This window comes from Gossypium arboreum, chromosome 8, assembly GCF_025698485.1.
Source record: "Gossypium arboreum isolate Shixiya-1 chromosome 8, ASM2569848v2, whole genome shotgun sequence".
In the NCBI taxonomy this organism is placed as follows: domain Eukaryota; kingdom Viridiplantae; phylum Streptophyta; class Magnoliopsida; order Malvales; family Malvaceae; genus Gossypium; species Gossypium arboreum.
This window is the reverse complement of record NC_069077.1, coordinates 126559046-126583775: the sequence shown is the minus strand read 5'-3', so window position 1 is coordinate 126583775 and position 24730 is coordinate 126559046. Positions and strand designations below refer to the sequence as shown.

The following is a 24730-nucleotide window of genomic DNA, read 5'->3' as shown; positions in this document are numbered from 1 at the left end:
GCCACCAAAGGGTGCTTAGAGAAACCTTGTAAGCTAGAGAGGTAACACAAGCATATATGATGGCCAACAAGAAAAGAGGGGTTAATTAGAACCCATTAACTAGGAAATAATACATGATGACAGATTGATAAACCATAATTTATACATATTTTTATCCCATGTTTAGCACATTTATGGATGATTTCTCCTTATATTTGGTGAATCTGATGCTCCTAATCCTTTAATTTCATGTTTTATACTTAGGTGAGCATAGGAGAGTAAAAAAAGTGAGAAATGGCCCGAAAATAGAGAAAATGGACCCAAGTGAGAAATCAACACGGCCTGGACTTCCTCACACTGGCGTGTCACACGACTGTGTCCATTTGGCAGGATCGAAGCACGACTTAAACGGGTAGACTACATGCCCGTGCCTATTCAACAGCCTTGACCATGGGCTAGAGTAATCACGCACGGGTGTGTCACACGAGCGTGTCTTTGCTGAGCCCAAGTATAGTCCTATTCGGAAAAGGTCAATTTTGAGGGCTCGTAGGCATTCTAAAGCCTATTTAAACACCTGATGAGGCACTTAGGAAGGGGACGCAGAGTAGGAAGTAAGGAATTACTCAAGGAAATTCGATTGATCCATCTTAAAAGTGGGATTCATCATCAAGACTGAAGATCTCCCTTCAAGTTCCTTCAGGAGTTTTGGGTTTTCTTATATTTTGTTATCTATATGCTTTTGAGATGTTTTCTTTCATAAGTATGAACTAAACCCCCTAAATACCTAAGGGGAATGAAACCTAAGACAAATCTTGTTATTATTATCTGAATTGCATGATAAATATTTGACTTGTTCTTAATTTTGTGTTCTTAATTCTTGTTTTAATATTCCAGGATATTAATTCAAGTTAATGCTCTTATTCAGAGGAGGAATAGACCCTATCTAAGAGTAAATTTGTCATAATTAAGTGGAGTTGATTGCACACCTAGAGATAGGGTGATAAGATTTTGCCAGATTAGGGTGAAACCTAATAAGGGGATCCATAGATGGAGTTAATGCAACACTAAGGCGTTAATTAGAAAGAGATTTCAATTAATCAACCTAGGGTTAGACGTTATTAGTCTCGAGAGAGATAATAATATAACTTAGGGATTTCTACGGATCAAGTCAAATGAATAAATCATCTGGTTCAGAGTCAAATAACAAGTAAAGTCTAGGTGGATTTTTCCTTGGGTATTGTCTTAATCAATCGAATTTTCTAAAATGTAATTTCCCAAAATTTCTTTCTGTGCATTCTTAGTTTAGTAATAGTTTAGATAACCAAACCTCTTAATTTTTAGGCTAGATAATAAAAAGTAAGTAAATACTAGTACTCGTGGTTCCTTTGGGTTCGACAATCCGGTCTTGCTAAACTATACTACTCTTCGATAGGTACACTTGCCTTAATCGTGATAATAAGTTAGTCTCATGAACGATTCATTCATAAATCTTTAAAGCTTGTCGCGAATATCACGTATCAAGTTTTTGATGCTGTTGCCGGGGAACTAGGATATTAGGAACACTCGATTTTTATTACTTTAGCCATTTTACTTTTATTGCAATTTAAATTTTTATTTTCTTTTTTAATTTTTCTTTTATTCGTTCCTGGAAGGTTTTTTATAGTGTATGACTAGAAGAAACCCGTCGAGACCATTACTGTTTGATAGTGAGATCAATCGCACAGTTTGCAGAAACCGAAGAGAAATAAGGTGAAACCTACGATACACAGAGAAAGAGAAAAAGGACGATAATTCCACCACAACCGAGGAGATGGCTGAAAATTAAGAAAATCCGCTACCTCCTGCGGTTGTTGCTAATCCAGTAAATCAGAATCCTACTCCATGAACTATGTATGATTATGCTAAACCTAATTTAACAGGAATTGAGTCAAGTATAGTTAGACCTGCTATTGCTGCAAATAATTTTGAACTGAAACCTAACACAATTCAAATGATACAACAGTTTGTTCAGTTTGATGGTTTACAGGATGAGAATCCAAACAATCACTTGGAAATTTTCTGGAGTTTTGCGATACTTTTAAGATCAATGGCATTTCTGATGATGCTATTCACCTTCGGTTATTTCCCTTTTCATTGAGGAACAAAGCTAAATAGTGGTTGCACTCATTACCACGAGGGTCAATCACTACTTGGGAATAAATAACAGAAAAGTTTTTACTTAAATATTTTTCGCTGGCTAAAATGGCTAGGTTGAGGAATGACATTTCTTCCTTTGTGCAGATGGATTTAGAAACACTCTATGATGCATGGGAGAGAAACAATAATCTTTTGAGAAGATGTCCTCACCATGGGTTACAACTTTGGCTAGAGGTTCAGATGTTTTACAACGGTATGAACCCCTCAACAAGGCAACTCATCGATGCAGCCGCTGGTGGAACTTTGAATAACAAAACACCTGAGGCAGCTTACGAATTTATTGAGGAGATGTCACTGAATAACTATCAGTGGCAATTTATGAGGACAAAGATGACGAAAGCAGCCGGTGTTTGCAACCTCGATGCGGTCACTATGCTATCTAACCAAGTAAAACTCTTAAATAAAAAGATTGACAGTTTGTGTGGTTCTACTTAGGTACATCCAGTGATGAGGTGCGATTCAAATGGAGGAGGAGCATGCACAAAATATCAACCCTTCAACCCTAACATCAAGGAGGAACAAGTCTAATATATGGATAACAATAACTCTAGACCCTAAAATAACCCGTATAGTAACACTTATAATGTTGGTTGGAGGAACCATCCCAATTTCTCGTGGGGCGGTCAAGGAAATCAGGGACCACCACCTCCAAGCTTCCAACAACCACCCTACCAACAAGAGAAAAAGCCAAACCTTGAGGAGATGTTAACAATATTCATCTCGGTGTTAGAAACTCGTGTCCAGAATACCGAGATAGCCCTTAAGAATCAACAAGTATCAATCCAAGGGCTCGAAACCCAGATAGGCCAACTCGCCAAACTGATTTCTGAACGACGACAAGGTAGTTTGCTGAGTAACACAGAATCTAACCCAAGGGAACAACTCAATGCGATTACCACTCAAGACAAGGAAGGGTTAGTTGAGCCTGCATCAGAACCGAGGCAAGGCATTATGGTAAGTCAAGATAAAGGTGAGGCAGTCTACAGTGAGCAAAAAATAGCAAGTAAAAAGTACAAACCATGGGTGCCATACCCCAATGCGACAAGGAAAAACTGTATAGATGAACAATTCGATAAATTCCTTAAACTATTAAAGAAATTACATATTAACTTACCATTTATCGAAGCTCTCTCGTAGATGCCAAACGCAGTCAAATTTTTAAGGGTGCTTCTAGCAAACAAATGAAAGTTGGATGAGGCGTCGCATGTGGAGTTGAATGCAGTTTGCTCAGCCATTTTACAGAATAAGCTACCCAATAAATTGAAAGACCCGAGGAGTTTTACGATTCCTTGTTTAATTGGTAGTTTAGATGTTCATAATGCATTGGCTGACTTAGGGGCAAGCATTAATGTTATTATAAAATGTTTAAACAGCTAGGTCTTGGGAAACCCAAACAAACTAGGATAAGCATTCAATTGGCTGATAAAACTATTAGATTTCCTAGGGGTATCATTGAAGATGTTCTTGTTAAGATCGATAAATTTATATACCCAGTAAACTTTGCTGTTCTAGACATGGAAGAGGATAGTAATGCACCTTTTATTTTAGGACTACCCTTTTTAGCAATTGCTAGAACCATTATTGATGTTGGTATAGGTGAACTCACACTTCATGTGGGAGACGAAACAATCACCCTTCAAGCTCGTAATTCGAGTAACACATCAAAAATTAAAGGTGGTTGTATAAATCATTCTACTAAAACTGACCATGTGGTGCAACCTACTTTGTAGGAAATAAGTTCGAAGAACCTACACGAGCCATGTTCAAGCAACATCAAAGGACCTATCTATGAAGAGCGATGGCTACAAATCGAGGAGCTAGATGAATAGCGGACACAGAAACCGAAAACACTCGATAAATAAAAACCGAGCTAGGATGAGCTCAATACATCACCAAATCAACTTAAGGTTGGAGACAAAGTACTACTAGATGCAGCAGATCCTCGCATTGCCACTTCTGAACCTAATGAAGAAATTCTTCTCACAGTACTCAGTATTTTCCCATATGGTACAATCGAGGTAGTTCATCCCAAATTTGGCACTTTTAAGGTAAACAATACTTGTCTTAAACCTTATGTTGATAAAGTTGATAGCAGGGATGAGGAGTGTAAACTCCTCGCACCACCTTAACCATGTAGAAGAGAGGTAAGTCCAGCTTAAGACTATAAATAAGCGCTTGTCGGGAGGTAACCCGAGCACTAATTGTAATGATTTATTTAAATTCTAGTTTTTCACATATAACCTACTAACTAAGTCTTGAAACACAGGGTTTTCCATCTACATGGCCAGGCACACGGGTACGCCTTAGGCCGTGCTCACACCACAAGAGGAGACACGGTCGTGCTATACGACCGTGTGAAAATAGGGAAAAAATTTTCCCCAACACGGGATGCGATAAGTTACCACGGTTGTGCGACATGACGATGGGCGAAACTGCCAGAACAACATGGGCGTGTGACACGCCCGGGCCTTGAAACAGTGTTTGAAACTGAGAATTTAACACGGGCGTGTGACACGCCCGTGCCATTCACCCATGGTCAACATTGTCAAACTAACACGGGCATGGACCTATGTACACTGGCGTGAGAGAAACGAATGAAGCAAGACACGACTGTGCGACATAGCCGTGTGCACCTACATGCCCAAGGAACATTGGTGTGGGCTGAATGTCAAACGCACCCGAATTTAAAAAACACGAAACACACGGGCAAAAATTAGGGCAAATGGGCGTGCCCCACGACCGTGTGCCCCAAAATCTATATAAACCCCTCACTATTCATCATCCCCCCCTAAAAATCCCTAACCCTAGCTGCTGCAACTCCACACGCCGTACCTGCCACGCCCGTGCGCTGCCTACAACACTGTTTTCGACGACACAAGCTTCTCCCTTTTGCATTTGTTTACTCTTTTCTATCTATTTTCTTTAAATATTTTGCCTATTTCATGACTTCTCTGATCCATTTGACTATCTTAAGTGAATATTAATCTTAGAATAATAAAAATACTCATGCTTGTCATTAAAGAATATTTCCATTTTTCATACTACATTCATCCATTTTTCTTGTTTCCATGGATTTTATGTTTACCCACATACATTCATGCATTAGATATTCCCGTTGTATTATTCCCATAGTCCTATTTTAATAACTTGATATATTTGCTTTAGTTGTTTTAGTTTTGTTTTTCCATGCTATTTTTAGGGTGTATTGGTTGAACTTCGACTTTTCAATGCAGGTATACAATGTCATCCTCACGTGGTAAGAAGACCGCTGTCCCCACCTTAAAAAGAGGAAAGGAGCAGCGTCATTCTCGGGTCCTAGCGCTAAGACCCGTCACACTTTCCTCGAGTTCCCTTTAGGACCCCAGGTGGAGCTATTTCAGATATTACGGGCCCGACCCTTAGGTATGGGCCGCTGTTTTAACATGGTCACACTTGAACAAATTCAATTGGCTGACGCGGTCTGAGCCCTTCTAACGACTGACCCGTGAGGGCTCTTCTTTGAGATCGTCGAGCTGACGTATCTCGAGTTTACATTAGAACTCTACTCGACGTTCCATCTTCAGATCGTCATGACCAACTTCGACGTTCCTGGAATGGTCCAGTTCTGCCTTGGTGGTCTAGTGCTCCAATTGAGTGTACCCGAGTTTGGGATTGCACTAGAGCTGCACACAGAGGAGTTCATGGACAAAAATAAACTCGACACCCTCTACCGCCACATCCACTACTCTCTCTCAAAGTGCTGGAAAGATCTTGTCCCTGCCTCAGCCACCTATGATCCTAGCCGCTCTAAGGCATCGGCCCTCACCCCATCCCTGTGATACTTACAAGCCATCTTGGCCCACACTCTGACGGGACAACGAGAGAGCACCAGTGTCGTCAAGACTCACGATGCCTATTTTTATGGAGTATGGCGAATGGGCACGTCTTCAACCTTGCCTACTTCATCGCCCTTGCCATCCGCCATCAGACGGAGCGACATAGAAGAGGGTTCATCTCTATCGGGCCCTATGTGACTCGATTGGCTCGGCATTTCGGGCTCCTCAACACTGAAGCACAATCATTCTCCCTCACTCTTATCGACCAGATGTCCCCACAGGACATCTCGAGCATGCTAAATATGAGGATGATCAGGAAACGACGTGGCACCTACCCTCCTCAGTACTGCCTCGTCCAGTCTATCGAGGAGGAGGACCGAGAGGACATTACTGATGATGTCCCTGCACGTCATGAGGACCCACCATTTTAGCCACCACCCATCCATCGTCCAGTTCATGCGGCGACTTCATACTCTGACATCTCTAAGCGCCTTACTCTATTTGAGCAGTAGTGTTTTCAGTGTTTTGATCACATTGATGCTACACTTCACCAGATTTGTCAGCACCTTCACATCTCATCACCACCACCACCTCGCGAACCATCCGGTGATGACGATGTTTAAAAACATTTTATTTATTATTTTTATTTTCACTTTTATCTTTATTTATCTTATTTAAGTACTTTTTATTTCATTTTTCTTTAATATTATTTTAATTTTAGTTTTTATAATTTTTATTAAATAATTTATAGTTTTGGCTATTTCATTACGAGTAATTATGCTTCCTTATATTCCTTAAAAAGTTCCTGATTCTATCACAGTTATAAAGAGCTTCAAAGCTCATCATCACATAGGAACTGAAAACTCCACTGGGAAAGGCTCTCCACGACTGCCATGTCCTGCTCGACCACGACCATGGCTACTACCAGATATAATATTCTTTTGGCGTAGGACTTATGGACTAATGAACCTCTACCACCACTGGAGTATCCTCCTCCACTCTCATCATTGCCTTGGCCGATTATTCTCCATAACTCCAATTTAAGGAGTTCATTCATCATTCAGGAAGTTTCACTTATCTCCCTATCTTATGATTATTTCTCAATATATCTATCTTTGTACATTGAGGGCAATGTACATCTTAAGTGTGGGGGGTCTTTTATATCATCATTAGAAATCCCTGAATTTTGTCTTATTCTCATGTGAATCACTCATATCACTATTATAATGAATTCTAATTAATTTATGATTTTTATTGATATGTCTTGAATTAAAACATAGGCATTTATGCATTGATTGTTAATCTTTAAGACATTAGGGAATCAAGCATGATAAGTTAATTTTTGAAGAATTAAAAACTTTTAGGTTGTTTCCCTAAGTTTAGGTATTATCTTGAGTTGAAATTCACAAGTTTGAACATAAAAAAGCCGTAATTTTTGTGAGATCTTGAGCCTTTAGAGCATATTTTATTTCTTTTATGCTCACTTTCATTATGAGTGCATCAATTTTGATTTGTTATTCTAGAACTTGCTTGATTATGCATGTTAAGACCACACCATTTGATTTGATATGTCAAGATGATAAAGGCACTTAAGTTTAACCCACTCACTCCACAAAAGCCTACCTTCATAATTAACCCTTAGTGAACCCCTTTGAGCCTAACAAGCCATTAATTGATTTACCCTTAATATTAATCCATAACTCATTATTGTTGAAATCCCCTAATTTGACCCCTATTTTTTGTCGAGATTTAATTTGAAATAATTGCTTAACTATGTTTTATTCTTCATTGTGATAATTAAGTTCTATGTTATTTGACTTGTTCTTAAAAAAAATACTTCAATACATATTAGTAGTAATTCGTCGTTTTTGAGCTTGAGTGTTAATTCCATACTCTGAGAAGAAGCTTACTTGTATACAACTGATAATTAGTTATTTTCTAGCTAGGTAATTTTTCAATTCAATCTCGATTCTAACCTTTTCTTTCAGCTTATGACCATACCCCCTAACCAAAGCCACATTACAACCCTCTAAAAGACCTTTTTGATAGATGTATCAGCTCAATATATAGTGGTGGAGATTTGATTTTGAAGCAAGCCTATGGTAATAACTTTTCATATTGACTAATGAGTGCTCTATTCGATGTCCTTAAAAACCTTGAGTGATTTGAGTGAATCTTTAGTGAGGATGTTAAACTCCATGATATTTTGATCAAAGTTAATCACTTAAATGAGGGGAGACACCTATGTTTTCGTGATAAAATGCTCAACTTGGAATGTTTGAAACTTTGATGTACTTTTAGTTGAATTTTCAATGTATGAATACTTATGAATTATTTTGAGATATTATTGATAGGGATTATAAATTGAGAAGAATTTATTTTGATTGCGAGTTGAAGATTTTGCTTGAGGAAAAGCAAACGCTTAAGTGAGGGGGTATTTGATAAACCATAATTTTTACATATTTTTATCCCATGCTTAGCACATTTATGGATGATTTCTCCTTAGATTTGGTGAATTCAATGCTCCTAATCCTTTAGTTTCATGTTTTATACTTAGGTGAGTATAGGAGAGTAAAAAGAGCAAGAAACAGAACGAAAACAGAAAAAATGGACCCACGTGGGAAATCAACATGGCCTGGACTTCCTCACACGGGCGTGTCACACGACCGTGTCCATTTGGTAGGATCGAAGCACGACTTACACGGGTAGACTACACGCCCGTGCCTATTCAATAGCCTTGACCATGGGCTGGAGTAATTGCACATGGGCGTGTCACACGGGCGTGTCCCTACCGAGCCCAAGTATAGTCCTATTCGAAAAAAGCAAATTTTAAGGGCTGTTAGGCATTCTAAAGCCTATTTAAACACCTGAAGAGGCACTTAGGAAGGGGACGCAAAGTAGGAAGTAAGGAATTACTCAAGAAAAGCAGATTGATCCATCTCAGAAGCGGGATTCATCATCAAGACTGAAGATCTCCCTTCAAGTTCCTTCAGGAGTTTTGAGTTTTCTTATGTTTTGTTATCTTTATGCTTTTGAGATGTTTTCTTTCATAAGTATGAACTAAACCCCCACATACCTAAGGGGAATGAAACCTAAGATAGATCTTGTTATTATTATCTGAATTGTAAGATAAATATTTGACTTGTTCTTAATTATGTGTTCTTAATTCTTGTTTTAATATTCCAGGATATTGATTCAAGTTAATGCTCTTATTCAGAGGAGGAATAGACCCTGTCTAAGAGTAAATTTATCATAATTAAGCAGAGTTGATTGCACGCCTGGAGATAGGGTGATAAGATTTTATCGGATTAGGGTGAAACCTAATAAGGGGATCCATAGATGGAGTTAATGCAATACTAAGGCGTTAATTAGAAAGAGATTTCAATCAATCAACCTAGGGTTAGATGTTATTAGTCTCGAGAGAGATAATAATATAACTTAGAGATTTCTACGGATCAAGTCAAATGAATAAATCGTCTGGTTTAGAGTCAAATAACAAGTGAAGTCTAGGTGGATTTTTCTTAGGTATTGTCTTAATCAATCGAATTTTCTAAAAAGTATTTTCCCAAAATTTCTTTCTGTGCATTCTTAGTTTAGTAATTAGTTTAAATAACCAAACCTCTTAATTTTTAGGCTAGATAATAAAAAGGAAGTAAATACTAGTACTCGTGGTTCCTTTGGGTTCGACAATCTGGTCTTGCTGAACTATACTACTGTAGGTACACTTGCCTTAATCGTGATAATAAGTTAGTCTCAAGAACGATTCATTCATAAATCTTTAAAACCTATCGCGAATATCACGTATCACAGATATGTCTATTAAGACAATTCCTCATCAGGGAGGAAACCATTTGGAAAGTACCAAACAAATGGCTAGCTTTGTAGGGAACCAAAATAAAAGGGAAATAGTGAATACAAATGAACACTTCGAGGATAGTCTGACAGGTAATTAAAGCCAAAGAGGTCCACTGTAGACAGACATGACACTATTTTAAGCATAAGATCTCGAATATGGTGGTTTGCAAGGAAATCATCCAACCACTATTTGCCCCAAGTGGGATTTAATATGCCATAGTGATGGGGAATCTTATTAGTTATCCCAATAGATAGGATGATAGCAAGCCCTTTAGGGTTAGGGTAGTAAAAAGAGTCCACCGTGGACTAATCAGATTTGGAATGATTACCAAAGAGAAATTACCCAAGGGTAATTAGAAAGGTAGATCGCTCGTAAGGCTACCTGATATGGACATGGTGGAAAAAAGATTTCAACTTTAGGAATAAACAAAAGAAGGAATACAAGTAATGGTAAGGACGGAGTTTGCGAAAATAGTGAGTTGTCTGAGAAACTATCAAGGTATGTTGTGGGTCGATAGTATTACGCAGGTGTAATTAGCTGAATGAAATGTCCGCAAATGAATAGGAGTGAAATAAAAGCAAAGCCGTTACAATGGGTTAAGAGGCTTTACCCGCACAAGCAGAGAGTTAATTATCTTTTAGTTTCTTTCTATTTAAACCCCTAAGAGATGGGGTCTAATTTCGAGTATTGTAGAGACTCATTAAGTTCATCCTAACTTACTAAAGTGTGAACTATGTTTTGCAGGATTTGTAGAATAAGGGACTCGATGAGAGACCTAGCCAAGTAGTGTTGAATCAATGAGCTCTATCAGTAAAGTAACATGCATATAGGAAGGGGGTACCTTTAGAATCTTCACTATGAGGGCAAATATAATGGATTTATGTAGTTTTCTTAGAGTTTGGAATTGAGATAATGAACTTTTATTTAAATTTGTCATTGTTGTAAGATGTTTATAAATAGGTAACATAATTTAATTTTAAAATAGTAATATTTAGATGTGTACATCAACCCAGTTTGACTGTGACGCTTCATACCCGAATTCGATAAATAACTCGGTTAGAGGTGTTACAAGTTAAGAGTCGGGAGTTGCTAGTACTATTTTGATGTTAAAGTAAGAGCAGATGGAGCCTGAACAGAGGATGAAATAATTGGTTTAATTGAATCAATCGAGGAGGTGCCATAAGTAGCAACTTGTTTCTTGTGAGTGAAATTAAAATCAGGAGGGAAACGAATTAGTTTATAACAATTTTCACATTTATGGCCCCGAACATGATAGTGATCACAAGTGCCATTGAACCTACAATTGGAGCTGCTAGTAGTAGTAGTCGAGGAGTAAAGGGAAGTAGGCTTAGATGCAGAAAGTAGTGGAGAGGAGAGTTGAAGTTGAGATTCTTTCTGAACAAGCATGGACTAAGTTTGATTGACTGAAGGCAGCGGTTGCATAAGTAGTTTTTAATACACATAATAGAATAAGAATCATTGAGGCCCATTAGAAATTGAAAAAGTTGTTACTGAAAAAAGAGGCAGATGCGATTCGAGCATGTTCACAGCCATATGGAGAGCAAAGTACTAAAACATCATACTCGTCTCGTACAAGGCGGAGTTGTGTGAAATACGTGGAGACGGAAGAAGTACCTTGAGTGTGATGTAGATAATAAAATTTGGAGCCATCAAAATTGTTGTAACGTTTTTAAAGATCCTTCCAAACAAGGCAGACACTTGAAGTGAAAACAAGGCCAGTTGAAAGTTCTTGGAAAACAGTGTTGAGGATCCAAGAAAGAACAATATCATTGCAACAGTCTCATTGAGGATGAAGATCGACTGTAAGATCAGCCTATGAACAAATGCATTAACAAATTCAAGTTTGTTTTTGGCAAGGAAAGCAATTCTCATTGATCGACTCCAGACAGTATAATTGTCCAAGCTAAGAAGTTGATGAGGGACCAATAAAGTGCAAGGAGTATCGGAGGGATGAAGATAAAGAGGGTGATGAAAGTCAATGGTAAGAGAAAGAGGTTGAGGGACTGCCATCGAAGAAGATTAAGAAGAAAACATGCAGGAAAGCAAGAAAACATTGATCATGGCCATTGATACCATGTTAAGATATCAATAGATAGTGAAACAATCGATTGAAAAGGGGAAACAATCAATTGAAAAGAGGAGAGATAATAAAGTGCTTCATGTATTGATCTTTTTTGTTGCTACAACTTTTTTGTTATATAGTAGGTAGGTAGTAACTAACTAGCATGCTTGTACGTATATTAACTGTTAATTACAAAGAACTAATCCCTAAATACTAGCAGTTGTTATAACAAGTTATTTACTAATTTCTACAATTACTTACTTTTAATGATTTTAATTGTACAATATTTATTCATCTTTGGCACAATAAGAGTCAAATATATATGTATATATATGTTGTGTTATGATTTTCAAAAGATATCATTGTACTTATGTTTTTTAAATTATTATAGAAATAGTATTGTTATATATAATCATCACTTGAGTTTGATTCTTCACCAAACCAACTATTTTAATTTTGAAAGAAGGTTTTCCCAACTTAAAGATTTGTCACTAAAATCCTATCAAGATTTATATAAGGCTTTTTTCGTCACTTTATAAAACATATAAAAAAGAATTCTATTATCGATTACCTACAACATAACCAATCATGTTCTGTGACAGCCCTAAAGTGACCCTAGTCGGAAAGCGGTTTCGAGACCGCTAAACCGAGTCACCAAATTATTTGAATATGATAATTATTGTCTAAAATATGTGAATATGAATGTGTGAAAGTTTTAAGCTTCGATTTAGTTAATTGCTTGTGAATTTAGTTAATAGGACTTATGTGTGACACTTGTGAAATGTGATAGGTTAATCTATAAGGACCTATTAAAGCATGTAGTGAAAACAATGGTTTTGCATGTCAAATACTCCTTTTTTATACATAGTGGCGGCCATGATGGTGCATATATTAGAATATGTAGTGAATCTTCATGAAATGGTCATTATTTTATGTAAAAGAAAGGAATAAATAAAAGAAATACTAAGGATAATAAAAGAAAGAAAAGAATGAAAGTGTGATGAAAACAAGAGAAGAAATCAGTTCTTCTTGGCGAAATGAAAAGAGGAAGAAGGAGTGAAGCATTCGGTCATCTAAGGTCAATATTAAGGTAAGAAGTTTTGGTTAATTTTTGAAATATTAGTTAAATCCTAGTAAATTTCTAAGTTCCTTATTGGACCCATGTTAAATTTTTGATATTTGGTGAATGAATATGGGTTTCGGTCATGGTAGATAACAAGGAATGTGGTTGTTGTTCTTGTTAATTTGAATGAATTTTTGGTGGATAGGTGTTTGAATCAAACAAATGATCATGTGTGTACACTAGGTGCTAGTTGAGAAGAATCGGTCACTATATTGGAGGCCATTGCCGAATATGAACTTAGTTATTGTGAGTGATGAATGTGTTTTGAGTTGATGGAATAAAAGAATGCTTAAAGATGTGTTACAACAAATTATATGTTAAGCTAAGGTTGTTAAATTATCAATCTTTCTTCCTAGCCGAATATGTGTTTATAAAGTTGAGTTGTTAAATAGATTTTGAAGTTAGCCCATGCATTTATTTTTGAATTTAAGAAGAATGATACATTCGACTATGCTTTGATGTGCTTGGATTGTTGTTCATTGAGTAAATGATTGAGGAATGGTTAGAAGAATTTGAATGCTAAACTAGTTAATTTGTTTATAATGTCCGATTATGACCATTTATAGAGATGTGAATGAATTGTTGTTATGTGAATAAATATTTGTTTGATATATATATGTATTCGGCAATGGGATAAAATGTGTATTAAGGCAAGTTTCATGGTGATTATGCTTGTGATGTTGGGTTAATATTCGACAATATGATTAAATTCATGTATAAGGAAGCATGATAAATTAAGTGGCTCTTTGCTTGTGAACGTGAATTAGATATAAATTAAATAAGCATGAGATCGAGTCATGGCATGAATTATTAAATATGATACATATTGAAATCTATTGTTTTAGATATAGATTAAATGATATGTGATTGCCAAATGTGATTGTTAAGTGAATAATATTAGTTAAGTACTTAAGCAAATCTATTGTTTTACTTAAGCTTAAGAGCAAAGAGGATCAAAGTCGGATAGGGAAAAGAGAAAGTAAGCGAATAGCCGTGGATATCTAGTCGCCGACCACTTCGAGGTAAGTTTTAAGTGATTAAACGTTGAGTAAATTCAATCATAATAGGACATTATGAGTTGATTTAATAAGATATGATGTGGCCATGATTCGTTTTAAACTCAAATGGTGAGTTCATAAGTGTTTGGACTTGGAAATTTAAGAGCAAATTGTAATATTTTGCTTAGGACAGCAGCAGTAACGTGATTTTAGAAAATCACCATAAATTGATGGTGTGGAATTATAGGCTGAATAAAATATGTAATCAAAGCTTAATTAGTCTAGTTTCTTATAAAAGAGACAGTGTGAGCAAAGAAATTTCCTAGAAAGAGATATTTAAAGTTGAGTGAGACAGTGTCAGAATGACTCCGAAATCCCCTGTTTGGTTTTTAGAAAATCATTATAATTTTTACAAAAATGGTTATAAGATAAAGTTTATATGCTTAGACTCCTTAATGAGTCTAGTTTCAAATGAAATCAAATAGAACACATTTTGAATTCTGTACAATGAGAAATTTGATTCGTAGTGAAGAGTGGTCAGATTAGTCAAACAGTGAAATAGGGGAAATTTTAAGAAAAATCTGGTATTGATTGGCCAAACCTAAAATTCTGAAAATTTTATGGATGGAAGATATATGAGTCTATATTCAGGGAAAATTAACGGCAATTGATTTTGAGTTTTGTAGCTCCAGTTATAAATAATTTAGTGACTATTGCTCAGGAAAACAGCTTGTAGTGAATATGTGAATTTGTTGTAAACATTGATGAAACTATTTGAGTTGCTTATAAGCTATTGCTGAAATTGATGCATAAGATATGTATATGTGATAAAGCCGAATGGCTAATGTGAAATATGTATGAGGTATGTATATGTGGTAAAGCCGAATGGCTAATGCGAAATATATATATGAGATATGTATATGTGGTAAAGCTAAATGGTTAATGTGAAATATATATATATGAGATATGTATATGTGGTAAAGCCGAATGGCTAATGTGAAATATGTATGAGATATGCATATGTGGTAAAGCCGAATGGCTAATGTGAAATATGTATGAGATATGCATATGTGGTAAAGCCGAATGGCTAATGTGAAATATGTATGAGATATGTATATGTGGTAAAGCCGAATGGCTAATGCGAAATATATATATATGAGATATGTATATGTGGTAAAGCTGAATGGTTAATGTGAAATATATATATATGAGATATGCATATGTGGTAAAGCCGAATGGTCAATGTGAAATATATATATGAGATATGTATATGTGGTAAAGCCGAATGGCTAGTGTGAAATATGTATGAGATATGTATATGTGGTAAAGCCGAATGGCTAGTGTGAAATATGTAGGCGATGTGTGTATATTGTGGCCGAATGACCAAATGTGAAAGGTGTGTATTATTAGATATTTGATGAGGCAAATGAATTACAAATATGACAGTCGATGTGAATGTTGTAACATGTGATTAAAGGTACATGAAACTTGGAAATATATTCCGGTAAGACCCGATGACTACGTGTGGAGATTATGTCCGGTAAGACCCGATGACTATGTGTGGAGATTTTGTCCGGTAAGACCCGATAACCCGTGTGGAGATTTCATCTGAGCTAAAGGTCTCACCGATAATCCGAGTAGAGGTTAAAGCTATAAGACTTCGTAATAAGAATTGCTTATAAATATATTCAATGCGAAAGGTTAAACAGGTATGTACTCCAAGTTTATATGTGAGCTTGATTTGAACTAAATCATAAGGTAGTATGTGATGCATACGAGAGCAATCTATGAGACTATTCCTATGATTATGTGACATCGGATCAGTGTGAGAGGTTATGTGAAATTATACAATATATCTATGTCACATGAGCTCACTTTTATGTGAAAGTTTATCTGCCTATTGTATATGATGAGATGTGCATATTCGGTAAAGGGATGGTATGCCCGAAGGAAGAGTGAAATAAAAATACGAACAACTATGTTATAATTTAATTGTTATCTGTTGACACTGCTTAAAACTTACTAAGCATTGTAATGCTTACTCTGTTTACTTTGTTTTCTCTGTTTTATAGATCTCATTTGAAGCTACGAGGCTCGGGGATCGTCAACAACTAGTCACACTATCACTATCCACCGCTTATTCTTGTTATGTTTAGAATTATTTTATGGCATGTATAGAATAGACCAGTGGCCGAAGAATATTTTGGTTAATGTATATAAGCCATGCGAAAAAGACATCTTTTGAATGTGTACTTATAGAAGTTTAAATTGTATCCCTGACTGTCTTTAGTACTTATCTAAAGGAATGTTCAAAAAAAAAAATTTACTGTTCTGATATGAGTTTCAAGTCCGGTAATGCCCTTTTACCTAGTCCGGCGACGGATACGGGATTGGGGTGTTACATGTTCTAAGAAAATTATATCACATCTTAATAGGACATCTCATAACTCTGCACTTGCCCTACTTAATAGAATTATTACTTACAAGGCCTTGAGAACAAGCCCAACACTAGACCATAAACTTTATAAGACCCCTCCCCACAGTCCCTTAAAATAGGAATTCATGATATTTCCACGATTAATAATTTTTTTTCTAATCTTTGCATCAATAGAGTTTATAACTGGATCTAAATTTTAAAATATAAAAAGTGAAATGATTAAATTTCTAAAAATAAAAAGTTTAAAGACTATATTTTCAAATTTTAAAAAATATAAAGACTTATAATATATTTTAACTTTTTAAATATATGTGTATGAAAAGTTCACAATTTGAGTTTTATAATTAAAATAGTTTCATTTTCAAAACTCAAGTCAGGTAAAAAAAATCTAAAAAATTATGCTCTAATAACCTTCATTGCGGTGATTTATGAATTTATCATAGTTGTTTAGTCATTTTTGTAGTACGAACTTAATTAAATAAAAGTATTTAAAACTAAATTAACAACTGTTTTATAACTCGACAAATTTTATTAATAATAAAAAGTAATTTATATGTAATGAAAATGTAATAATGGTTTTCACCAGTAAAAAAAAATCAGCTCCGTACATAAATGGATGGAAAATTATTCATTCATATAAGAGACAGAAAGAGAATGGATAATTTAAGGTTTATGGTGGAATGTAAAATGATTATAAAGTTTGAAAAATTGTAATTCAAACTAATACGATACTCGTTAAAATGGGGTCTACCAATAATTGTATAAATGCATATTATTACCAACTCCCGTCTAACTTTTGGACATTGCGTAAAGCAGAAGCACCAACCCGCTCCCAAACCTTAACTAAACATGACTTCTATATACATATTGCTGCAAATAATATTTTTGGTACTAATTAAAATAAAATCAAAGCTTAGCTGGATAAGCATGCTTTTCTTCTTTCGATATTTTATGTTGTTAATCTTCATACGTTTCTACTTTGATTATCTTTTTTGAAATATGAAAATGATATGTTTTGCTCTTTTCTTTCTTAACCATTTAAATAGTTTCTATTTTGATTATATTATTGCTGATGCTGTTTGGAAATTTTTAATAATAAATGTGTATTTTATATGTTTCATTTATTTATAATCTTTGTTAAAATTAAATAATTAAAAGTTGCGAGAATAGATTCGATGAATAAAAAGTTTAAAATTATTTTCAAATATTAAACTCTTTGTTTTTAAGGTGAAATCGTCCGTCACCTGGTATACGCAATTTAATGTAATTGCCTCTTAGAACTTCAATAACATCATCTCAAAGAAAAAAATGTTTAATATTTTAATATTTAATGAAAGTAAAAGTTTAAAGCAAATTAAAGTTTATTGTATTTAAAAGAAAAAATGTAAGTTAACACTTATTAAACTTATATTAAATAATTTTACTTTAACTTCCTTTGATATTAAAGGAAGCCGTTTCTTTTAATATTTTTATTAAAATATTCTAACAATTTCACAAATATTTAAGAAAAAAACATTTAAGTCCTACTAAAAAATATGTATGTAAGTGCCAATGGTTTGAACCTACCATCTTTGTTTAACAATCTCTCTTCCAGAGCTAATAGTGAATTAAGTCTTGAATTAAGGCTATTTTGGAGGAACAAAGTATTGTACAATATACATAGATTTTTTATTTTCATCAAACCCACATGAATGAAAATCTTCTAATTAGTAATAAGACTTAGTGATTTGTAGAGAGAAAATTGTATTAGACGAATACTACATTAGGGGAGGTAAATTTTGGCTTTAAACTTTCCTTAGTGTAGTTTACTCGCCTAATTAGTGAACTTGATGTCTTAAACTATCTAGCCTCTTAGTGTAAACCAAGACAATAATACTTACATAGCTTCTGCCTTGAAATTCCATTATTCTCACGGTTGTGTTCATTTTGGCCCTGAACAAGTCCTAGTTTCATGAATGCTTTAGAGAATTCAGCCTTTTAGGAATCCTTAAAGAAACAGTCACAATTCTCATTCATATAGGTGATTTCACATTAATAGTATTTTGCTTATACCCTATTCGAAAATCAAGCCATGGGAATCATTAAGAGTACAATTCATCCTTATCTCTTTATAGTTAACACTTTTATTTTTCACCATAGAAATAGACAAGAAATAAAAATAACTTTCAAGTGCTATTAAAAATGCAATATGACTTAGCTTTCCCTTTGAACATAGATCTAAGGATCTCTAGTCAACTAGGTAGGGTTACCATCATAACCTTTTTTTTTTTATTTCTTATAAAGGCTTTAGGCCAATTCCCTTTGGTAAATTATACACAAGCTCTCTTGTTAAACATTTCATTAGTGGATTCGTAATATTTTCCTTTGATTTTACATAATCAATCGAAATTTCTCCAGTTGAGAGCAATTGTTTAACGGTATTATGTCTGTAATGAATATGTTTAGACTTACCATTATATATGCTACTTTGAGCCCTTCCAATTGATGACTGAATTTCACAATGGATACAAATAGCTGGCACTGGCTTTAGCCAACATGGAATATCCTCTAAGAAATTTTGAAGTCATTCAGCTTCATCTTTAGCTTTATCAAGAGCGATAAACTCTGATTCCATCGTGGATCTTACAATACACATTTGCTTGGAAGATTTTCAAAATACTACAGCTCCACCAAGTGTGAAAATGTATCTACTTGTGGATTTTAAATCTTTAGTACCAGATATCCAATTGGCATCACTATAACCCTCTAATACTGCAGGGTATCCTGTATAGTGAAGTCCATAATCTAAGGTGTACCTCAAATATTTAAGTAACTTTCTTATTGCTTTCCAATGATCCTTAGATTGTTAGTAAATCTACGTAGTTTGCTAATAGAACAACTAGTATCTGGTCTTGTGTAGTTATCACATAAATCAACTTCCAATTATTCTAGAATATTCCAATTGGTGTATTCCTTCACCTTCATTCTTTGATAGATGTACACTCAAGTTTGTTGGAGTTTTAACAATGCTATTGTCACTTGTATAAAATTTTTCAAGAATTTCTTCAATATAATGAGATTGGGATAACACAAATCCATCAGATGTCCTAGAAATCTTAATTTTTAGTATAACATCTACAACACCCAAGTCTTTCATGTCAAACCTTCTAGTTAACATTGTAACACCCTTCGCCCAACCTGATCGTCGAGTCTGAGCTACGAAATGCTACAGTCATTGCTAGAGCAACTACGGTCGAATAACATGCAATGTAGAATATAAATCACACAACCATAACCAATACAAATCATAAATTCACTATACAATCTTTCTTAGGTCTTATACGAGCCTATGAATGCTTTGAAGTTAACTTGGAATCACATTAGGACTAAATTGCAATATTTTCAAAATTACAAAATGATGTCACAATGTGAGGGGTTTCTTGTCACGATGTGACCGTTTAACTTGCCTTACTATGACGACAAGGCTCCTCATCTCGTCGTGGCCCAAAATATAGATCTCGTCGCGATGACCAGCGCTTAACATCACGAACTCTGTTTTTGACACAAAATAGGCCTTTTGGTAATTATATCAAGCCAAATCAACCACATATACTTTTGGTGCATTTGTACACCTTTAAGCCAACACAAACCAATCCAAACCATGTCTAAAAATTTCATTTAATCAAATTCACATAATTCAAACTAGTACGAAATTGTTTAGCACCAAACATACTTGATCATCCTATTCAATGTCAACCAATTTATTCATACATTCACACAATTCAAACTCATTTATAAACATGCCATATCAATGCTTATTTACGCTACCAAATTACCACACAATATATCAACAAGTTACTAAACATACATTTTAAATTTTGTTTCATTTACACTCCACAATTCAAACATTCACTAAGTTCACCAACTATTAATTCAAAGGCAACATTTATATTAACACCTACGTACATGTCACATAATAGAGATTAAAAAAAAAAGTCTACTGAGTCAATAGCAGGATAGTATGAGCTTTGAAGTGATCCAATCGATGTGTTCTGCAAACCAACAATCTACCAAAACAAGGAAAACGAGTAGGTAAGCATTTCTAATGCTTAGTAATTTCATAGGTATTAAAACGATAAACTTACTTTGATTTACAATTAACATATCAAATTAACTAACTTGACACAATTTGCCTGACATACCTGTAACACCCCGAACCCGAGACCATCGCCGGTGTCGGACACGAGGGGTTAACAAGCCAAGTTCACTTGTTTTGCCCATCCATTTGACATTTCCAGTCAGGCTGGAAAACTGCGTCACTGTCGCCTTAAAAATCATATCTCGAGTTTCAAAACTTGGAAACTGGTTTCGTAAATTTTCCCTGAATTTAGACTCATATATCCATCCATGGATTTATTTCTAGAATTTTTGGTCGGGCCAATTGGTACAGTTTATTAGTTAAAGTCACCCATGTTACAGGGATCGACTGCTCTGACCTTCGCGCGGTATAACTTGAATATCTCTCTGTACAGGGCTTTAATGCTGGTGCCGTTTGTTTCTAATGAAACTAGACTCAAAATGGAATCTGTACATATAAGGTATGTCTCCTAATTATTTTTGGCTAATTTATAGTAAATTTTTAAAGTTGCGACAGGGAACCCAGAAACCGTTCTGGCCCTGTCTCACAATAGCTTTAATATCTCTTAACATGTAACTCCTATGACCATTTCGTTTCTTCCATATGAAAATAGACTCATAAAGGTTCATTTACATAGCTTATTCACTATTTAATTCCATTCCTACGAATTTTGGTGATTTTTCACATTCACGTCACTGCAGCTGGCAGCATCTGTTTTTAAGGTAGGTCTTACCTATTTGGTAGTCTCCATGAACCAACTAGTCTTGCCATACATAGGTTCATATATGATCATTTTAACCATGCCAATGGCTGATCATATGACCAACATTCCCATTTCCAAGCCATAGCCACATCATGACACCAAATATATACATACAAACCACAATAGTCTAAGTCGATACTTCACTTTTACGAGCCATTTTCGCATGGCCGTACATATATATACATCACAACATATTCAACCAACAAGGGGTAGTCCTATACATGCCATTTCAAAGTTCAACCAAAATTTATACCAAAATAGAGGCGTGGATAGTGTGGATGACTTCGACTTTATTGATCCTGAATCCGATTGCTATTGAGCGAAATCTATAAAACAGAGAGCCAAAGTAACGGGGTAAGCATTTTTTTATGCTTAGTAAGTCTCAAGGAATATAATCAGCTCTAATTACAGCAATACATTCACATAGCCAAATGCATCATTTCATTAATACACATTCTTACTTCACACTTCATCATTATATACTTTCACAAAGTATCAATCAATTCAATAACTGAAATTCATTAGTCGATTGAGCGAATGTTGCTCAAACATGTCGACTTTCCAATGCACATATAACGTACCTTATCCTTTGGGCTTTTCGAGTGTACTAATTGAATTCATTACAGCAACCAACACTCACCTCCAGCCCAAGATTCTTGAATATAACCGGATATAATCACGTGCACAAATGCCTTGGTCTTAGCCCGATAGAATAACTTCATACGAATGCCTTGGTCTTAGCCCTGGATATAGCCACTAGCACAATTGCCTTGGTCTTAACCGGATATAATTTCCAGCATAATTGCCTTCGGGCTTAGCCGGATATCATTCAATTTCTCATGTACACATACATCAATAATCATTGGACATACATATTTCATTTTCGTTACTAAGGCTCAAACGCAAATATAATCACAAGCATATTCGCCTTCGGACTTAGCCCGGTAGAATTCAAATGCTCATACATACATAATCAATAATCAATACACATCCATACTTTATTTCACATAATTCAAGTAGGGTCACTTCTTGAGGACTTACCTCGGATGTTGTCGAACGGCTTTTTCGGCTATTCGACCACCTTTTCCTTCCCTTGTCCAATTGTGGCCCTCTTAGCTCTTGAGCTAATTCAAACAAATTCAATTTATTAAAACCTCATTGTGCTTGCTTATGGCGAATATGACAAGGAGTTTAAATGGTCATATGGCCACTCTTTAGCTTGAATACACAATGGTCATGCACATTTTATACTACATCAAGCAATTCAATACAATTTATTTGAGCATCAAGGAAAAGCTAAGGCCTTCAATAGGCTACCCAAGGCCGAATATTCATGTACATGTTGAGGTCAATTTTGCACTTAATACCTCACAAAAACAGCATGCATTTTACTAGTTAATGCTTTGCACATTGTGGCCCAAAACTTATAATATAGCATCAAGCACTTATATGTGTGCTAGGTCAATTGTGCTTGCAATTTCACAAGCATTCTTCCACATCTTCTTCTTTAAACCAATATATTCATCACTTACTTCATAGCCAAAACATCATGTGCAAACATATATATACAATATGAGCATGGCAATTTCAAGGTGTCCATAGCCATCCAAAAATACAAATTTTAACTAACATGCAAGAAGCATGAACCATGCTCATGAATGCATCATGGCGAATATGACAATCATGCTCCATTCAACTTCAATCATGGTTAAACACAAAAGAAAACTCAAAATCTTACTCAAGAGTAGACAATCCATCATTGCATGCATCATCATCAAGCTTCACACTTAGCATGCAATGGCTTTATCACCATAACAACTTTGGCCAAATACCATTTCCATGGCATAACAAGGATTTGAGCCATGGCTAACATGCACATCAAATTAGCAACCAAATCATGCATGAAACTCCCAACACAACCTCATACATACCTTAATCTTGATGCAAACTTAGCCAAATCTCCTTCTAGATCTCTTCTAAACAAAGGAAATGAAACAAAATCCCTTCTTCCTCTTAGTATTTTCGGCCAAAAGGAGAGAGCAAGCATGAACAAATTTTTTGTTTTCTCTTCTTGGTTGCACGGCAATGGGGGGATGCTACTCTCTCACATGATTTTTTTCTTTTCTCACCCATGCTTAGTTGTTTATTATTTCTAACATCATCCATTAGTAAAACATGTTGGGAACATGTTCCTTGCCCATAACCTTGTCATGGCCGGCCACTCCTCCTTAGGAAGGGATTATTTGACATGCAACTCCACCTTTTGTTAACATGTACTAACAAGCCATTTAAAATTAGCCTATCATATTTCACCATGTTTCACTTTGATCCCTATTTAATACTTTCTCATACAAATGGGTAAAATTAGAGAATGAAATTTCCACATATGCATGCACACACATAGTAAGCATAGAATATAACAATTAATTATTTTTATGACTCGGTTTAGTGGTCCCAAACCACATTCCGGCTAGAGTCTATTTTGGGCATGTCACAACTCTCCCCACTTAAGAAATTTTCGTCCCGAAAATCTTATCGGTAAATAGGTTTGGATATCGCTCTTTCATAGAATTCTCGGTCTCCCAAGTAGCTTCTTCTATCCGTGCTTGAGCCATAACACTTTCACTAGCGGAACCCGCTTGTTTCGCAACTCTTTCACTTCTCGTGATAGGATACGAATCGGTTTTTCCTCATAACTCATATTAGCTTGAATTTCAATTTCTGATGGACTAATCACGTGCGATGGATCGGATCTATAGTGTCGAAGCATCGAAACGTGAAAGACATCGTGAACCTTTTGAGTTCGGGGGCAAAATCAAGCGATATGCCACCGGACCGACTCGCTCGATATCTCATATGGCCCAATGAACCTCGGGCTCAACTTGCCCTTACGGCCAACTCGAGTATCTTTTTCCAAGGCGATACCTTGAGAAACACTTTATCACCCACCGATACTCGATATCCTTACGCTTCAGATCCGCGTCGACTTCTCGACGATCGGAGGCTATCTTCGAGACTTTCACGGATTACTTTCACTTTCATTCAGATCCCTAATCAAATCCACCGAAAATCTTGCTTTCACCGAGCTCGGTCCAAAACAATGGTGTACGGCATTTACGAATCGCACAAGGCCTCGTAGGGTGCCATCTTAATACTTGATTGAAAGTCGTTGTTGTAAGCGAATTCAATCAACGGCAAATACCGTTCCCATGAACCACTAAACTCGAGGACGCAACATCTTAACATATCCTCAAGTATCCGAATTATCCGCTCGGATTGACCATCGGTTTGGGGTGAAAGGCGGTCTGAAATGCAACTTGGTACCCAAAGCTTCTTGCAACTTTTTCCAAAATCGCGAGGTAA

The 24730-nt window shown here is 35.6% G+C and overlaps 1 non-coding gene across 1 annotated transcript; it reads right to left on the bottom strand.

Annotated features, from left to right (window-relative positions):
• Positions 1–2226: 2226 nt before the first annotated feature.
• On the bottom strand, positions 2227–2333 carry LOC128280179 (small nucleolar RNA R71). Its single transcript, XR_008270359.1, has one exon. It is a non-coding gene; the product is annotated as a small nucleolar RNA R71 (small nucleolar RNA).
• Positions 2334–24730: the final 22397 nt, after the last annotated feature.